Source organism: Gracilinanus agilis, chromosome 3 (genome assembly GCF_016433145.1).
Source record: "Gracilinanus agilis isolate LMUSP501 chromosome 3, AgileGrace, whole genome shotgun sequence".
NCBI lineage: Eukaryota > Metazoa > Chordata > Mammalia > Didelphimorphia > Didelphidae > Gracilinanus > Gracilinanus agilis.
Genome location: NC_058132.1, coordinates 64,567,038 through 64,581,391, shown reverse-complemented (window position 1 = coordinate 64,581,391; position 14,354 = coordinate 64,567,038).

The window sequence follows — 14,354 nt, the reverse complement described above, 5'->3', positions numbered from 1 at the left end:
GGCTCAGAAGTAGAAACGGCTTGCCAAGTTTTTACCCCTAGTTTGTGGAAAGGGCTGTCACTAGAATCTTCCTCTCCTACATTATATATTATATTGTCTTTATTAATTATTAACCTTTCTAGAGGGATTTAGATCTTTGCTGCTACTTAAGAAATAGGTAATAGAGTAGTGAGAATCAGGTGAGTTTTAGTTGCGGTGGGTAGGTGAGTCATAAATCTGAAGGGTGGGTTACCTGTAAGTTAGGACTGCCCTGGGGGGGTTTCCAAAGAGGGGGAGGAAGGGGGAGAGAGAGAGAGAGAGAGAGAGAGAGAGAGAGAGAGAGAATTGACTGAGTGAGTGAGTGTGTGGTGTGTGTGACTTAAGATGTTTTTTCCCAGGTGAAACTAGGAAAGACTGAGGTAGAGAAAGTTCCAGAATTTCCTTTGAGATTTTAATGACTCTCTTCCTTTGTGCACCCAAAGTTCCACCATTAGCACTTAATGAGTTCCTTTGTTTCCCGCAGGATGTCATGCCAGACAGGAGGGGGAAGGGAGAGAAAACCCAGAAGAGGAAGCTTGTCTGTGGAAAGGTGGAGGAGGCTGAGAATAATTTCTCTTCAGGTTCTTTATCCACAAAAAAGGGGGAATTAGACTAGATGATCTCTAAGGTCCCTAGTAGCATCAACATTTTATGAGTCTAAAACTATTCTAAGTGGAAGGGAAAAAATTCAATCTAACTGAATTTGGCATAATTATAATGAAATTAAAATATTCTTGCCCCGTCCCTCTTTTTGTAGAGCTCTGTAACTATAAGTATGGCACATGGTTGCTTTTTTTCTTTCTTTCTTTTTTAGTTATTGTAAGGAAAGACTCTGGGAAGGAGAGAAATATATTTGGCAGTGATGATGACATAAAAACAAGAATTTTTTTATTACCCATTCTATGAGCCTATGAGATAGGAGTTTTTGACTCACTTCAATAAATTAAATAAATTAAATTCAGCAAACATAGATTCCTATGTACATATCCCTCCTGCCACCTCTATTCAGAGAGCTATTTCTTGTAACAAAGAATGGGACAGAGAAGAAGCAGTTGAGCAAAATAAACCAGAGAATGAACCATCCAACAATATTTGCTGTTTTCCACATTAATAGTATCTCTACACCAGGATAGAAGGAAGAGAGGTGGATTTTTCTCATCTCATTTTCAGGGATTAAGCTTGGTCTTTATAATTATAGAATAGTCAGCTTTATTTTTCAAATTTTTATATAAAACAATATGGAAATATATTTTGTATGATAACACAAACACACGCATATGTATATAACCCAGATTGAGTTGCTTGTTAGCTCTGGGAGGGGGGAGGGAAGGGAAGGAGGGAGACAATTCAGATTATATAACTTTGGAAAACTTATGTGGAAATTTTTCTATTACATGTAATTGCTAAAAGATTAAATAAAATATTTAATTAAAATGATTTTTTATTTAGATTTTTGGAATCGTACATTTTGTTTTTCTGGTTCTGCTTACTTCATTTTGCATCAATTCATCTAAGTCTTCCTATACTTTTTTTTTTTTTTTAAACAGAGCAGTTACATTCTATTACATCTGTGCATTGTACCATTTCTCCCACCATGCCTTCCGAGGCATATTTTGTTGCTTGCTCTTGCTTTTCCCTTACAGGACTTTAAAAACTTCTTGTAACTTGATAACTTTCCTCTGAGGTGCTACTTCAGCCCCTTCTTTGTTTTCCTATCTAGCAGTCCCCAGGAGGCCATGTAGTACAAAGGAAAGAATGTTGACCTTGGAGTCAATAGTTGGACTTGGGCATTTACTCTTCCTTGTATTTAGTGACTAGGTAATTCTGAGCAAGTCATTTAACCTCTATGTTTCCCACCCATAAAATGAGGAGAATACCATTTGTCCTACTTCTTTCCTAGGATTTAGTTAGTCAATCAATAAACATTTATAAAGTGCCTCCTGTGTGCCAGCCATTGTGCTAGGTGCTGGGGGATAAAAGCATGAAGCAATTCTTGCCTCTAGCTGTGTTCTCTGCCTATTCTGGGGAAACCACGCATGTATATAGTTACATACAAAATACATAGAGTTAATACAGAGTAATGAGGGTGCGATGGAAGTAGTAGCACCTAGAGCGGAGAGGAAAGGCCTCCAGGAGGAAGGGGTCCTTGAGTTGAACTTTGAAGGAATGGAGAGACCCTAAGAGTTAGGTAGGGGGTGCATTCCAGGTAGAGGAGCACAGAGAAGGGATTGTTATAAGGATAAAATGAGCTAAGGTATGGGAAACCTTATAATGCTAAAGTGCTTGATTTATGTGACCTTATTAGGGGAAAAAAAGTATCAGGATTTGCGGGTTTATAGGGGATTGGACAAGAGGATAAAACTTGCTGGCTGTCCTCTGGTCTCCCAAGTGACCTGTGTAATTAGAAATCTTGAACCCTTGGACTCCATCTCACTGAATTCTTTTTCATATCCCAAAATTCTTTTCCCTTCATCCACATAGTGTCCTTACCTATTGTAACTAAGTTTGCTGCCTTCTCACTCTCTTTCCCCTGCGTGCATGGCTGGGGAAGCTGGTTTTTTTTTTTTTAATTACTTATTTATTTTAAACCCTTAATTTCGGTGTATTGTCTCATAGGTGGAAGAGTGGTAAGGGTGGGCAATGGGGGTCAAGTGACTTGCCCAAGGTCACACAGCTGGGAAGTGGCTGAGGCTGGGTTTGAACCTAGGACCTCCTGTCTTTAGGCCTGACTCTCACTCCACTGAGTTACCCAGCTGCCCCGGAAGCTGGTTTTATTCAGGTTTTTACTTTAGCCTTTTTATTCCTTTTACTTCAAGTTATTATTAATAAATCTTATTAAATATAATACTTGGAGTTACTGTATATTAATGTTTAAGCTTACAGACCCTATGAAAGTTGGTACCATTTGGGGGCTCCTGGGGGATCCCCTACAGGGAATCTTGGCTTTCCAGTGGACATAAGCAGGACCCTGGATGTTAGGAGGGGAAAGAACAAGGAGTGAGACAAAGGGTTGTATTTAATTCAATAAAGTGTTAATTAAGCACCTACTATAGATCAGGCTAGGCATTGGGGATACAAAGTCTGAACCCAAAGGGTCCTTACCCTCAGTAGCTTCCATTCCACTGGTGTGTGTATAAGTGATGTGCACTCTGACAGTGGATATAGAAAATGCAAAATGGGGGAACGCCTTCACTTAAATAAATAAATTAGATTAGGCTTCCTGTAAAAACTGGCATTTAGCTGAACTTTGGAAGAAGCCAGGGATTCCATGAGACAGGATATTGGAGGGAGCCTCTAGGCAGGAGGGTGAGGGAGGCTTGTACAAAGTCCCAGGGAAAGGGGATAGAGAGTTCTGAATAGGGAAGGCTGGCTGCTCAAATTTGTTAGAATGAAGAGTGAGTGAAGAAGAATAAAAAGTCATAAACCTAAAAAGATAGACTGGTGCCATATTTCAGAAGGCTTTGCTTAAAAGGCAAATAGAGGAGTTTTTAGTGAATCCTAAAGACTTATGGGATCATAGTTATAATGCTTTTGTGACTGATGAATTAAGGTAATTTGGTCACTTACTATGGGACCAGAACAACTGAATAAGTCCAATATGGCCCTTCAAAATTACTTTTTTCATTGACAAATAGTGAATTTTCTTTCCTTCCCATTTCCCCTCATAAAAAAAAAAATCAAACTTGTTTAATAAATATGTACAAACATTGGCCATGTCAAAAAAAAAGTTTAAAAAAAAATCAACTTCACAAGTACAAGATAGCCAAGGTATGATTAGACAGTGACTGATCTGAAGAACACCTTGAGGTTTTAGTGGACCACAAGGAGAAAATGAGTCAGCAAATATGGCAGCCAAAAAAAAGCTTATGCAATCTCAGAATATATCAGAGAGGCATAGTGTTTCCTAGGAGCAGGGAGATAAGAGGCTCACTGTCCTCTGTCCTTGTCAGACCTCATCTGGGGTATTGGTTTCAGCTCTGGGTCCTACAGGTTTAAGAGGAACATTGATGAGTTGTAGAACATCCAGAAGAGAGCACCAAATGTGAGGAAGGTCAAGGGCCTTGAGTTCATATTGTATGAGGACTAGCTATTATTATTATTATTAATACTATTATATAAGAAATGGAAAAGGATATGGGGTTAGAGAAACTTGGAAAGATTTGCACGAACTGATAAAGAATGAAGTGAGCATTCACAGAACAATTTATACAATCATAACAACATCATAAAGACAAATAACTTTGAAAAACTCAAGAACTCTGGCCAATTCAATGACAATAATTCCAGAAGGCCAATTGTGAAACATGTTAGCCACCCCTGGGCAGATGGACTTGGGGTACAGACTGTTTGATATGTCTAGGATGGAAGATACGAAAAGAGTTGAAAAAAATCACAGATATTATTAGTACCCCAAGAAGGCAATTAAGATGATATCAGTAATGACCAATTCATTTCTTTTTCATTTTTATAAACCTTTATAAAACTGGTCTACAAACTGGTCTACAAATTTATTGAAAAAAAAAATCCTTGGGGTAATCCTGGGTAGCTCAGTGGATTGAGAGTCAGGCCTAGAGATGGGAGGTCCTAGGTTCAAATGTGGCCTCAGACATTTCCCAGCTGTGTGACCCTGGGAAAGTCACTTGACCCCCATTGCCCAACCTTACCACTCTTCCACCAAGGAGCCAATACACAGAAGTTAAGAGTTTAAAAAAAAATCCTTGATGAAGCACTGATAGGGAAACAGGCCAGTTTTCATAACCAGATTTCTGTAGTAGATCATATCTTTATAAGCCACACAATTGACTGAAAGGTGCAGAAAATACAAGATCCCTCCATTTAATGCTTTTTGATTTCTTAAAATGTAGCTTAAATGTCTCTACTCCAACAAAGGAGTCTCTCATACAAAATCACATAAGATTCCTTAGTAAATGAAATGACTGAGATGGCTCTATTCAGTAACCTTCTGATTATTATTATCAAGTGAATAGAAAACAAGTGATATGGAGGATGTCCTACATGGGATCCAAATTCTAGAGATTCTTTAAAGATAGTGAAGTTCTCTTGTAGATGGCATTATGCTGATTTCCTTAAGTTCAAGAGCATTATAGGACCTGCTCAGGGGAGATCCATGGTTACTTAGAAGAAACTGTCCAAATCAAGCCTACAGGAAAAAGGAAATGGATGAAAAATGGCTATTTTCCAGACTATGCATGCATGCAGGTCAGTCCATTTGATTGACCCATTAGTAGAAACAGCTTAAGCAGGCACTGAAGGTGAACAATAAATTGAGCCTAGCAATTTGAAACTATGCCCAAAGGGCTTTAAAAGACTATCTGCCCTTTGGTCCAGCCACACCACTGCTGGGTTTATACCCCAAAGAGATAATAAGGAAAAAGACTTGCACAAAAATATTTATAGCTGCGCTCTTTGTGGTGGCAAAAAATTGGAAAATGAAGGGATGTTCTTCAATTGGGGAATGGCTGAACAAATTGTGGTATCTGTTGGTGATGGAATACTATTGGGCTCAAAGGAATAATGAACTGGAGGAATTCCATGTGAACTGGAACAACCTCCAGGAAGTGATGCAGAGTGAAAAGAGCAGAACCAGGAGAACCTTATGTACAGAGACGGATATATCAAAGGTAATATATTTCTCTACTAGCAGCAATGATCCAGGACAATCCACATCCAGAGAAAGAACGGTGGGAGCAGAAACACAGAAGAAAAACAACTGCTTGATCACATGAGTCAATGGGGATATGATGGGTGATGTAGACTCTAAAGGATCACCCTAATGCAAATATTAATAATATAGAAATAGGTCTTGATCAATGACACATGTAAAACCCAGTGGAATCACTTATTGGCTATGGGAGGGCATTGGGAGGAGGGGAGGGAAAGAACATGAATCATGTAACCATGGGAAAATATTCTAAATTAATTAATTAATTAAATGTTTTCAAATAAAAAAATAAATTGATCGTAGGATTGAATTCAAAGAAGCAAGTAGGCTGGATTGAATTTGGGAAATTCTGCCCTCTTTTGAATGCTCTGTGGCACAAAGTCTCTTTAATATGTGTTCTCTTGGTAATACTGTATGTCTATAGATCCTACCACAGCATGATTTCTGAAAAATCAAAGTTGTGAGTGACCTAAAGGCCAAGGGAGAGATACACAGAGAACAGCATCCAGAGTGTCTCCCCAAGTCTTAGTGCAGTTTGAAGCTTTGGTAGTTGAAAGCTATGTTAAAGCTTTTGGAACATCCCTGTATTTCCTCCATTCAACAAGTGGCACAAAGACTCCAATGGATTTATGACCTAAAAGTTGAATGCCCCCTTCAATGATGCAAATGGCAACTCACACAAATCTGTCCATTCAGGGTGACTTTGAACCCTATCCCTCCATAACTCTGCCATAGGAGGTCTACTCGACAATACTGGAGGCCTTTCTAGCATTCTTTAAACATCACATGAGTACCAATAGATTGAGTGTCCATAGGTTACTCTTGCACTTACTACATGACTAGCCCACCTTTTCTTCTAGTCAGATGTTTTTCCAATGGCACAAGGGTTGTTGTTTAGATCTGGCCTCAGACACTTACTAGCTAAGTAACCTCATTTAATCTCTGTTTGCCTCAGTTTCCTCAAATGTCAAATGAGGATAATAGTAATAATACCTACCTCCCAGGGTTGTGGCTAGGATCCCTCTCTTGGCTCTGGGAATTTTCTTTGGCCATCCTTCAAGCCTGGAATGCTCTTCCTCTTCAGGGAAACCTTCTGACTTCCTTGGCATCCTTCAAAACCCCACTAAAATCCTATTTTCTACAGGAAGCCTTTCCCAACTCCTCTTAATTCTGGCATCTTCCTCCTTTCAATTATTTCCTTTTCATCTTGTTTAGAGAACTGATGGAATCTGGATGCAGACTGAAACATACTACATTCACCTTCTTTCTACTTTTTCTTTTTCTGTTTAAGATCTCTTCCACAAAATGACTGATATGGAAAAATGTTTTACATAATTGTTCATGTAAAATTTACATCAGTTTGCTTACTTTCTTAGGGAGTTGGGGAGGAGGGGGAAGAAGAGAGAGAATCTGGAACTCACAACTTTTAAAAATGAATGTTAAAAATTGTTTTTACATGTAATTGGGGGAAAATAAAATATCATTAAAAAAAACCAATATTGCTCTAACAAAGCCTTAAAATTTTTTTTAAACCTTTGCCTTCTACATTAGAATTGATGTTTTGGTTCCAAAGCAGAAAAGCAATAAGGGCTGGGCAATGGAGGTAAAGTGAGTTGCCCAGGGTCACACAGCTAGGAAGTAACTGAGGTCAAATTTGAATCCAGGACGTCCTGTCTCTAGATCTAGCTCTCAATCCACTGAGCCAACTAGCTGATCCTCCACAATGAAGTCTTAAGGATAGTTTTAATACTTTTAGGAACGTTTTTTAAGTATTTGAAATTCCTTTTAGGAAAATCTAGCCTAACTTGGATTGGGGTAGAAGTTAGGATGATGCTCCCATCACAAAGCTCAAACTCAAAATATCCAAAGTAGATCTCATTGCTTTTCTCCCAAACCTGCTCCTCCTTCAGATTACAGTTTGTTTCCCATGTTGGCAACCTTGGGATTACCTCTGAGTTGTCTTTCTCTCTCCAGTGGGATATCTCATATCCCATTGATTACATCTCTGCACCATCTCTAAACCTGTTCCCTTTCTATTCTCATTGCCACTCTAGAGCAGGACCCATCATCAGCTTCCTTAAGTGTCTTTTTTTTTTTTTTAAAGAAATACTTTATTGATGCTTTTTTTTTCTTTTTCAGATCAGACACTTCTCAATGACTCTTGTTTCCTGCCACACCTCCTTCTACAACCCTCCTTTGTAACAACAAACAAAATCAGTCAGCATAAAGGATGTTCCAAAAGTCTGTCTTAGTCATGTCTGACGATGGATGTGTGCCTCATTTCATGGCCATAGTCTATTATCTCTCAACCACCTGAACTGTCTTTGTAGGTCTTCCCACTTACACAGTCTCTTCCACCAGCTCTGCCCCTTAGGATATCCTTCATTCTGCTGCCAGAATGATCTTCGTGCTATGTAAATCTGATCATGTCCAACTCTGCTTAAACATCCTCAGGGATTAATCTGTCAATCAAATGCTTATTAAGCATCTAACTATATTCTAGGGACTGTGCTAGGTTTTGAGAGTACTATTTCAAAGAATTAAAGAATCTCTACTCACAGGAAATTAACATTCTAACGAGAAAGACTCATTACATAAAAATGTATGGAGAACAAATAATAAATTATTAAAAATAATAAATAAATGAATGAATTAAACTAGTTAAATATAAGGTAGTTTGGGAGGGAAGGCACTAGGAGTTGGAGGGATCAGGAAAGACTTCACAGAAGATAAAGTTCGAAGTCTTATGCATGGCATTTGGTGCCCTTCCACAGCCTGGCACTGCCTTGCAAGAGTCTGTAGCCCCAATTCCTAAAACAATGGTTCCCATGGAAGAGTTTACAAACATCATGAAGGTCATGATGACAGTCAAAGGGGTTTGCACTAATAAATTTTTTGTAATGATGGTTTAAAAAGTAAATATTTGCCCAATTTTGTCACAAAACCATTTCCCCTCTGTGCACTTTTGAAGTGTTATAGGTTTGTTTCTGTGGTGACTTAAAACCATTATGATCACGTCTACCACATTTTTGGTGCTCATACTGTGTGTGATTAAATATCAAACTCTGGCCACTTCAGAACTGAAGTTTTCCAATCTGTCATCAAATTGTTTCCAAACAGCCCTCATGGGTTTGGCATTCCAAGAGTCAACCTGTTTTCATTTTTTTCTTTTCTTTTCCTTTCCTTTCCTTTCTTTTCTTTTCTTTTCTTTTCTTTTCTTTTCTTTTCTTTTCTTTTCTTTTCTTTTCTTTTCTTTTCTTTTCTTTTCTTTTCTTTTCTTTTCTNATTTTTCTTTTCTTTCTTTCTTTCTTTCTTTCTTTCTTTCTTTCTTTCTTTCTTTCTTTCTTTCTTTCTTTCTTTCTATAAACCCTTACCTTCCATCTTGGAGTCAATACTCTGTATTGGCTCCAAGGCAGAAGAGTGATAAGGGCTAGGCAATGGGGGTTAAGTGACTTGCCCAGGGTCACACAGCTGGGAAGTGTCTGAGGCCACATTTGAACCTAGGATCTCCTGTCTCTAAGTCTGGCTCTCAAACCACTGAGCCACTCAGCTGCCCCCTCCCCAACCTGTTTTCAAAGGAAGCCCAGATGCCTGTGAATACACCAGAGCAACTTCCTTATTCCATTCCATTACTCTGTAATACTAGTTTATTAGCTTGGTAATCATATGCTCAAGATGTTATGAATGTTATGTTCTTGGAGCATTCCCCATCATAAGTCCTTCAGAGTTGTCCCAAATCATTGAGAGTAGCCAAGTTTTCACAGTTGATCATCGTACAATATTGCTGTTATTATGTACAATATTCTCCTGGGTCTGCTTATTTTGCTCTGCATCAATTCATATAGATCTTTTCAGCCTTTTCTGAAATCACCTTGCTTATCATTTCTTATACCATGTTAGTATTCCATCACCAACATATGCCATAATTTGTTCAGCCATTCCCCAATGAATGGACATCCCCACAATTTCCAATTCTTTGCCACTACAATAAGAGCTGCTATAAATATTTTTGTATAAGTATGCCCTTTCCCCTTTTTTATTACTTCTTTGGGATAGACCCAGTATTATAGGATCAAAGGGTATGTTCAATTTTATGGCCCTTTGGGGCATAGTTCCAAATTGCCCTCAAGAATGGTTGAGCAGTTCACAACTCCACCAACAATGCCAATTGTTTTGGCAGATTTTTAATGAATTGATTGGTAACACTTTCTGTGGCAACAGGTTCTATAGCCAGCAATAGAAAAGGAGAGAGTTACATCTGAAGAGATTCTTTCCTTACAAAGTTTGGTTCTATATAAGCATTTAAAAAAAATGTAACTAAGTAGTATATGCAACTAAACTTTTAAGTATATTTGTCATTTAATAAGTGGTTGTCATTAGTCAATAGAAAAGTAAATATTTTATATTGTAATTAGCATTGTTTTCATTGATGATTTAGGTGGCTAAAATTTTAAAAATTAATTTCCATTTTTTAGCAAGAGAGCTTGCAAAATTCTTTTCCTCTTTTCCATCACATATTTGTGTGAGCAAGCATTTTCACTTGATTCTCATTTTAAATCAAAATTTAAAAAAAGCTCTGTATGAATCCAGATTTAAGATTCTGATTGTCTGGTATTGAGCCAAATATTGCAAACCTTTTGCTCAAATAAAAGAATATTATATTAAAATTAAGTTTATATATGATTATCATGTTAAATATGTTTCAGCTTGTGACCTATTTCATTAACATATTATTTGAGGGGCAGCTGGGTAGCTCAGTGGAGTGAGAGTCAGGCCTAGAGACAGGAGGTCCTAGGTTCAAAGCTGGCCTCAGCCACTTCCCAGCTGTGTGACCCTGGGCAAGTCACTTGACCCCCATTGCCCACCCTTACCAATCTTCCACCTATGAGACAATACACCGAAGTACAAGGGTTTAAAATAATATATTATTTGGGTTCAACAAAATCTTTAAAATTAGGAAATATAATATGATGTCTTACAAATGATAGTAGATATATGAGGTCTTACTAGCGTGCTTCTTTGAATTCTTACAAAATACCCCGCATAAATATTCATAATTATTTTATAAGTAGAGCTCTATAATTTTGTACTTAACAGTTTTCATAATTCTGTGGTAGAATAACATTTTTAAATTTCATAATTATAACTATAGAATATAAATTTTAATTCAGAATTTCTGGATGCAAAAGTGATCATTGTAATAGAATTTGCTTTGCTCATGTCCAGAAAACCTAACCTAAAGGCACTCACAAGAGAAGACATACTGTGTTCCCCTATCATTTGGGTGGGAACAGCCTCTTTCTATTGTCTGTGTAATTGGAATAAGCTCCATCTTTAAGACTACCGGACTGGATCAGGCTCTCTCTTTCCAGCTGTATCTAAGGAGTGTGAAGGACCAGTTCCCCCATAGCATGAATATCAAAGAGCTAAACTGGGGGAAGGAAGGACTAGCTTCCCTCCCCACTCTTGATGTGAACCATAAAGGAACTGAGCTAAGCGGTGAACCTAACACTCATTTCCCCTTCGAAGAAGAGATGATGTTGGGGGTGGGTGAGTTAAACCTCCTTCCCCAAGGGGTGATGCTTGCATGTTTATTCTTGCATATATATATATGTATTTAACCCTTATCTTCTGCCTTAGAATCAACACTGTGTATTAGTTCCAAGGCAAAAGAGCATTAAAGGCTAGGTAATGGACGTTAGGTGACTTGCCCAGGGTCACATAGCTAGGAAGTGTCTGAGGTCAGATTTGAACCCAGGAGCTCCTATTTCTAGGTCTGGCTCTCCATCCACTAAGCCTAGATGCCTCCCCTTGTTATATTTTTGAAGTAAATATTCCTTTATAAAAGCCAATTTGACTGTCAAGTGGTTAAATGGCACTGGAGTACAGAGGCCCCCCTAAAATTAGGAGAACACCATTGGTGAGGCCTGGAGCCAATGGTAGAGAGACTGGATGCCCCCCAAATCCCCTTAAGGGTACTGGGGAGCCCCAGGGGAAGGGCAAAATGTAACACACCTGGCCTTCCGGGCAGTAGGGACGAGGGTGATCCCTGTTACAAAGGACTAAAAGAATAAACCTAAAAAGATGCTATGAATAGCATATTGAATTACTTTGGGGGTTCACAACACTTTTTTGTTGTTGAAAGAGGTTCTAGGAACACAAAAATTGGGAATCATTGATGCAGAACAATGTCTGGCACGTAGAAGATGCTTTTAAAAATGCTTGATTGATGGACTCTTTCCAGCTTTATCTCTTATTACTCCCCTATCCACTTTGTATACTTCACTTAAATGAATCAGCTCTTGGTTCCTTGAACTCCACAGCAGCTTCCCACCTCAGCCCCTTTGGTCCGGCCTGCCTATGCCTTGGATGCCCTCCTTCTCCCTCCCTATGGAATCTCCCCCCCATCCTTGAAAACAGAACTCAGATGCCCTCTCCTCCTGGAAGCCTGCCCTGATCATACTATTGGTCCCTTCCCCAGGTCTCCTGAAGCACTCGGAGCCCTTCTCCTTTCCGTGTGGGTGTCATCTTCCTCAACCGGCAGGGACCTATCTCCTCTGTATTTTTATCTCCCCACTTACAGCCACTTTGGCAGTGGGTTACTGATTATTATTATTTTTAACCCTTACCTTCCCTCTTGGAGTCAATACTGTGTATTGGCTCCAAGGCAGAAGAGTGGTAAAGGCTAGGCAATGGGGGTCAAGTGACTTGCCCAGGATCACATAGCTGGGAAGTGTCTGAGGCCCATCTCTAGGCCTGGCTCTCCATCCACTGAGCCACCCAGCTGCCCCCACGGATTACTGATTTAAAGGTAAAGCTCCAACATCATCTTTTTGCACCCATTGCTCCTGGCTCTGCTTTCTGCTGCTCCAGCTGATCTTGTCTGATTCATGGCAGCCCTTGGTGGATTGAAAGGACAGGACCATGTCTCCTTCCCCCTCCACTTCTTTTTCAAGGGTCTTGGGATCTTAGAGCTCCTGTCTGGAAGGGACCATGGGGATCATCTAGGTCAATGCCCCCATTTTACAGATGAGGAAACTGAGGCCCCTAGAGGTAAGCGAAGGGTCCCAGAGGCAAGTGAAACCCAGGACGTCTGACTTCCAATCCAAGACTATCACCCTTCACCACCAAAAGAGCGACTTCTTCCGTGTGACCTTAGGCAAAGCGGCTAAGTCTCTGCGGCTCAGAGTCCTGGTCAGTGGGTCAGTGAGCCTTTATGAAGCGCCTACTCTGCACCAGGTGCGGTGCTAGGCATTAGCCCACTTCCCTCACAAGGATATTAGGAGAAAAGCCTCAGGAGCTATTATTGCTGGTGGCAAATGCACAGCAAGGAATTGGGGACTTCCTTTAAACCCAGGGGATACTGGCATCTGTAAGAGATCACAGGGCTTCCAGGCAGTGAGGTGGCACAGAGGACTGGTGCGGGGTCCCAGAATTCAAATCTAGCCTCAGACACCTACTAGCTGTGTGACCCTGGGCAAGCCACTTCATCTTGTTGGCCTCGGTTTCCTCGTTTGTAAAATGAGCTGGAGAAGGAAATGGCCAACCATTCCAATATCTGTGCCAAGAAAACCCCAAATGGGGTCAGAAAGAATCAGACCTGACCGAAACAAGCGAATGCCAGCGCTTTATGGTGAAATGACAGCTGAGACCTGAGTGTTTCTCTTCCTCCAACCTTTGGTCTGCTTCTTCTCAGGGTTTTTTGGTAGCTTCAAAAGATTGCCAATGTTCCCCTTATTCATTTTAAAGAGAATCTGGAGGGGTAAATACAAAGAAATGAATCCCTCATGGTGGATTTTTCAGACGTAGGAATTTTTCAAGGGCAGGAGATCCTCGGAGGGTTCCTGCAATCACACCACATACCTGATTTTCTATCTTTTTTTCTTTCTTTTAATGGCATTTTCTTTTTTTTAATTACACGTAGAATACTGTTTTTGACAATTCATTTGTGATTGAGATTCTCTCCCTCCCTCGTCTAAGTGGGAAATAGTCACAGGCTATTTTCTAAGGAGCCACCAAGAGGTCAGTGGACCCCATGCCTCTTCCCAACCTCCATCTCCTTCCTCCTCCTCCTCAGGGCATCTCCGCTTGATGAGAACATAAACCACAGCTCCGTGGGAGGCAAGAGGAAGGGTGGTGGAGGGGGGGAAAACACCCCTTTTGTTGTAAAGTTTCAGATTGAATCACAAACATGAAAAGTAACCCAACAAGTAGGTGTGGGGGAAGACCAAGAGGTCCCCAGTTTATAGTTCATGGAAATACCTTTGTGTCTTTTCTGCATCTTCCTCTCCTTTCTCTAATCTCACTCTCATCACCAATTCTCATAAGAATTCTTTTTTTTATTTAAACTTTTATCTTCTATCTTAGAATCAACACTGTGTATTGGTTCCATGGCAATTGGAATGGAAAGGGGTAGGCAATTGGGGTTAAGTGACTTGCCCAGGGTCATACAGCTAGGAAGTATCAGAGGCCACATTTGAACCCGGGACCTCCCATCTCTAGACCCTCTTTCCACTGAGTTGGATCAGACGGGGAGCTCCCAAGAGGCGCCACTCCTCACCTTCCTATTCTCTTTGCATCTCCTCCTATGCCCGGCCGGAGATCCCCCACGCTCAGGAACACACAAACCACGTACACGGGGCAGAGACTCAAT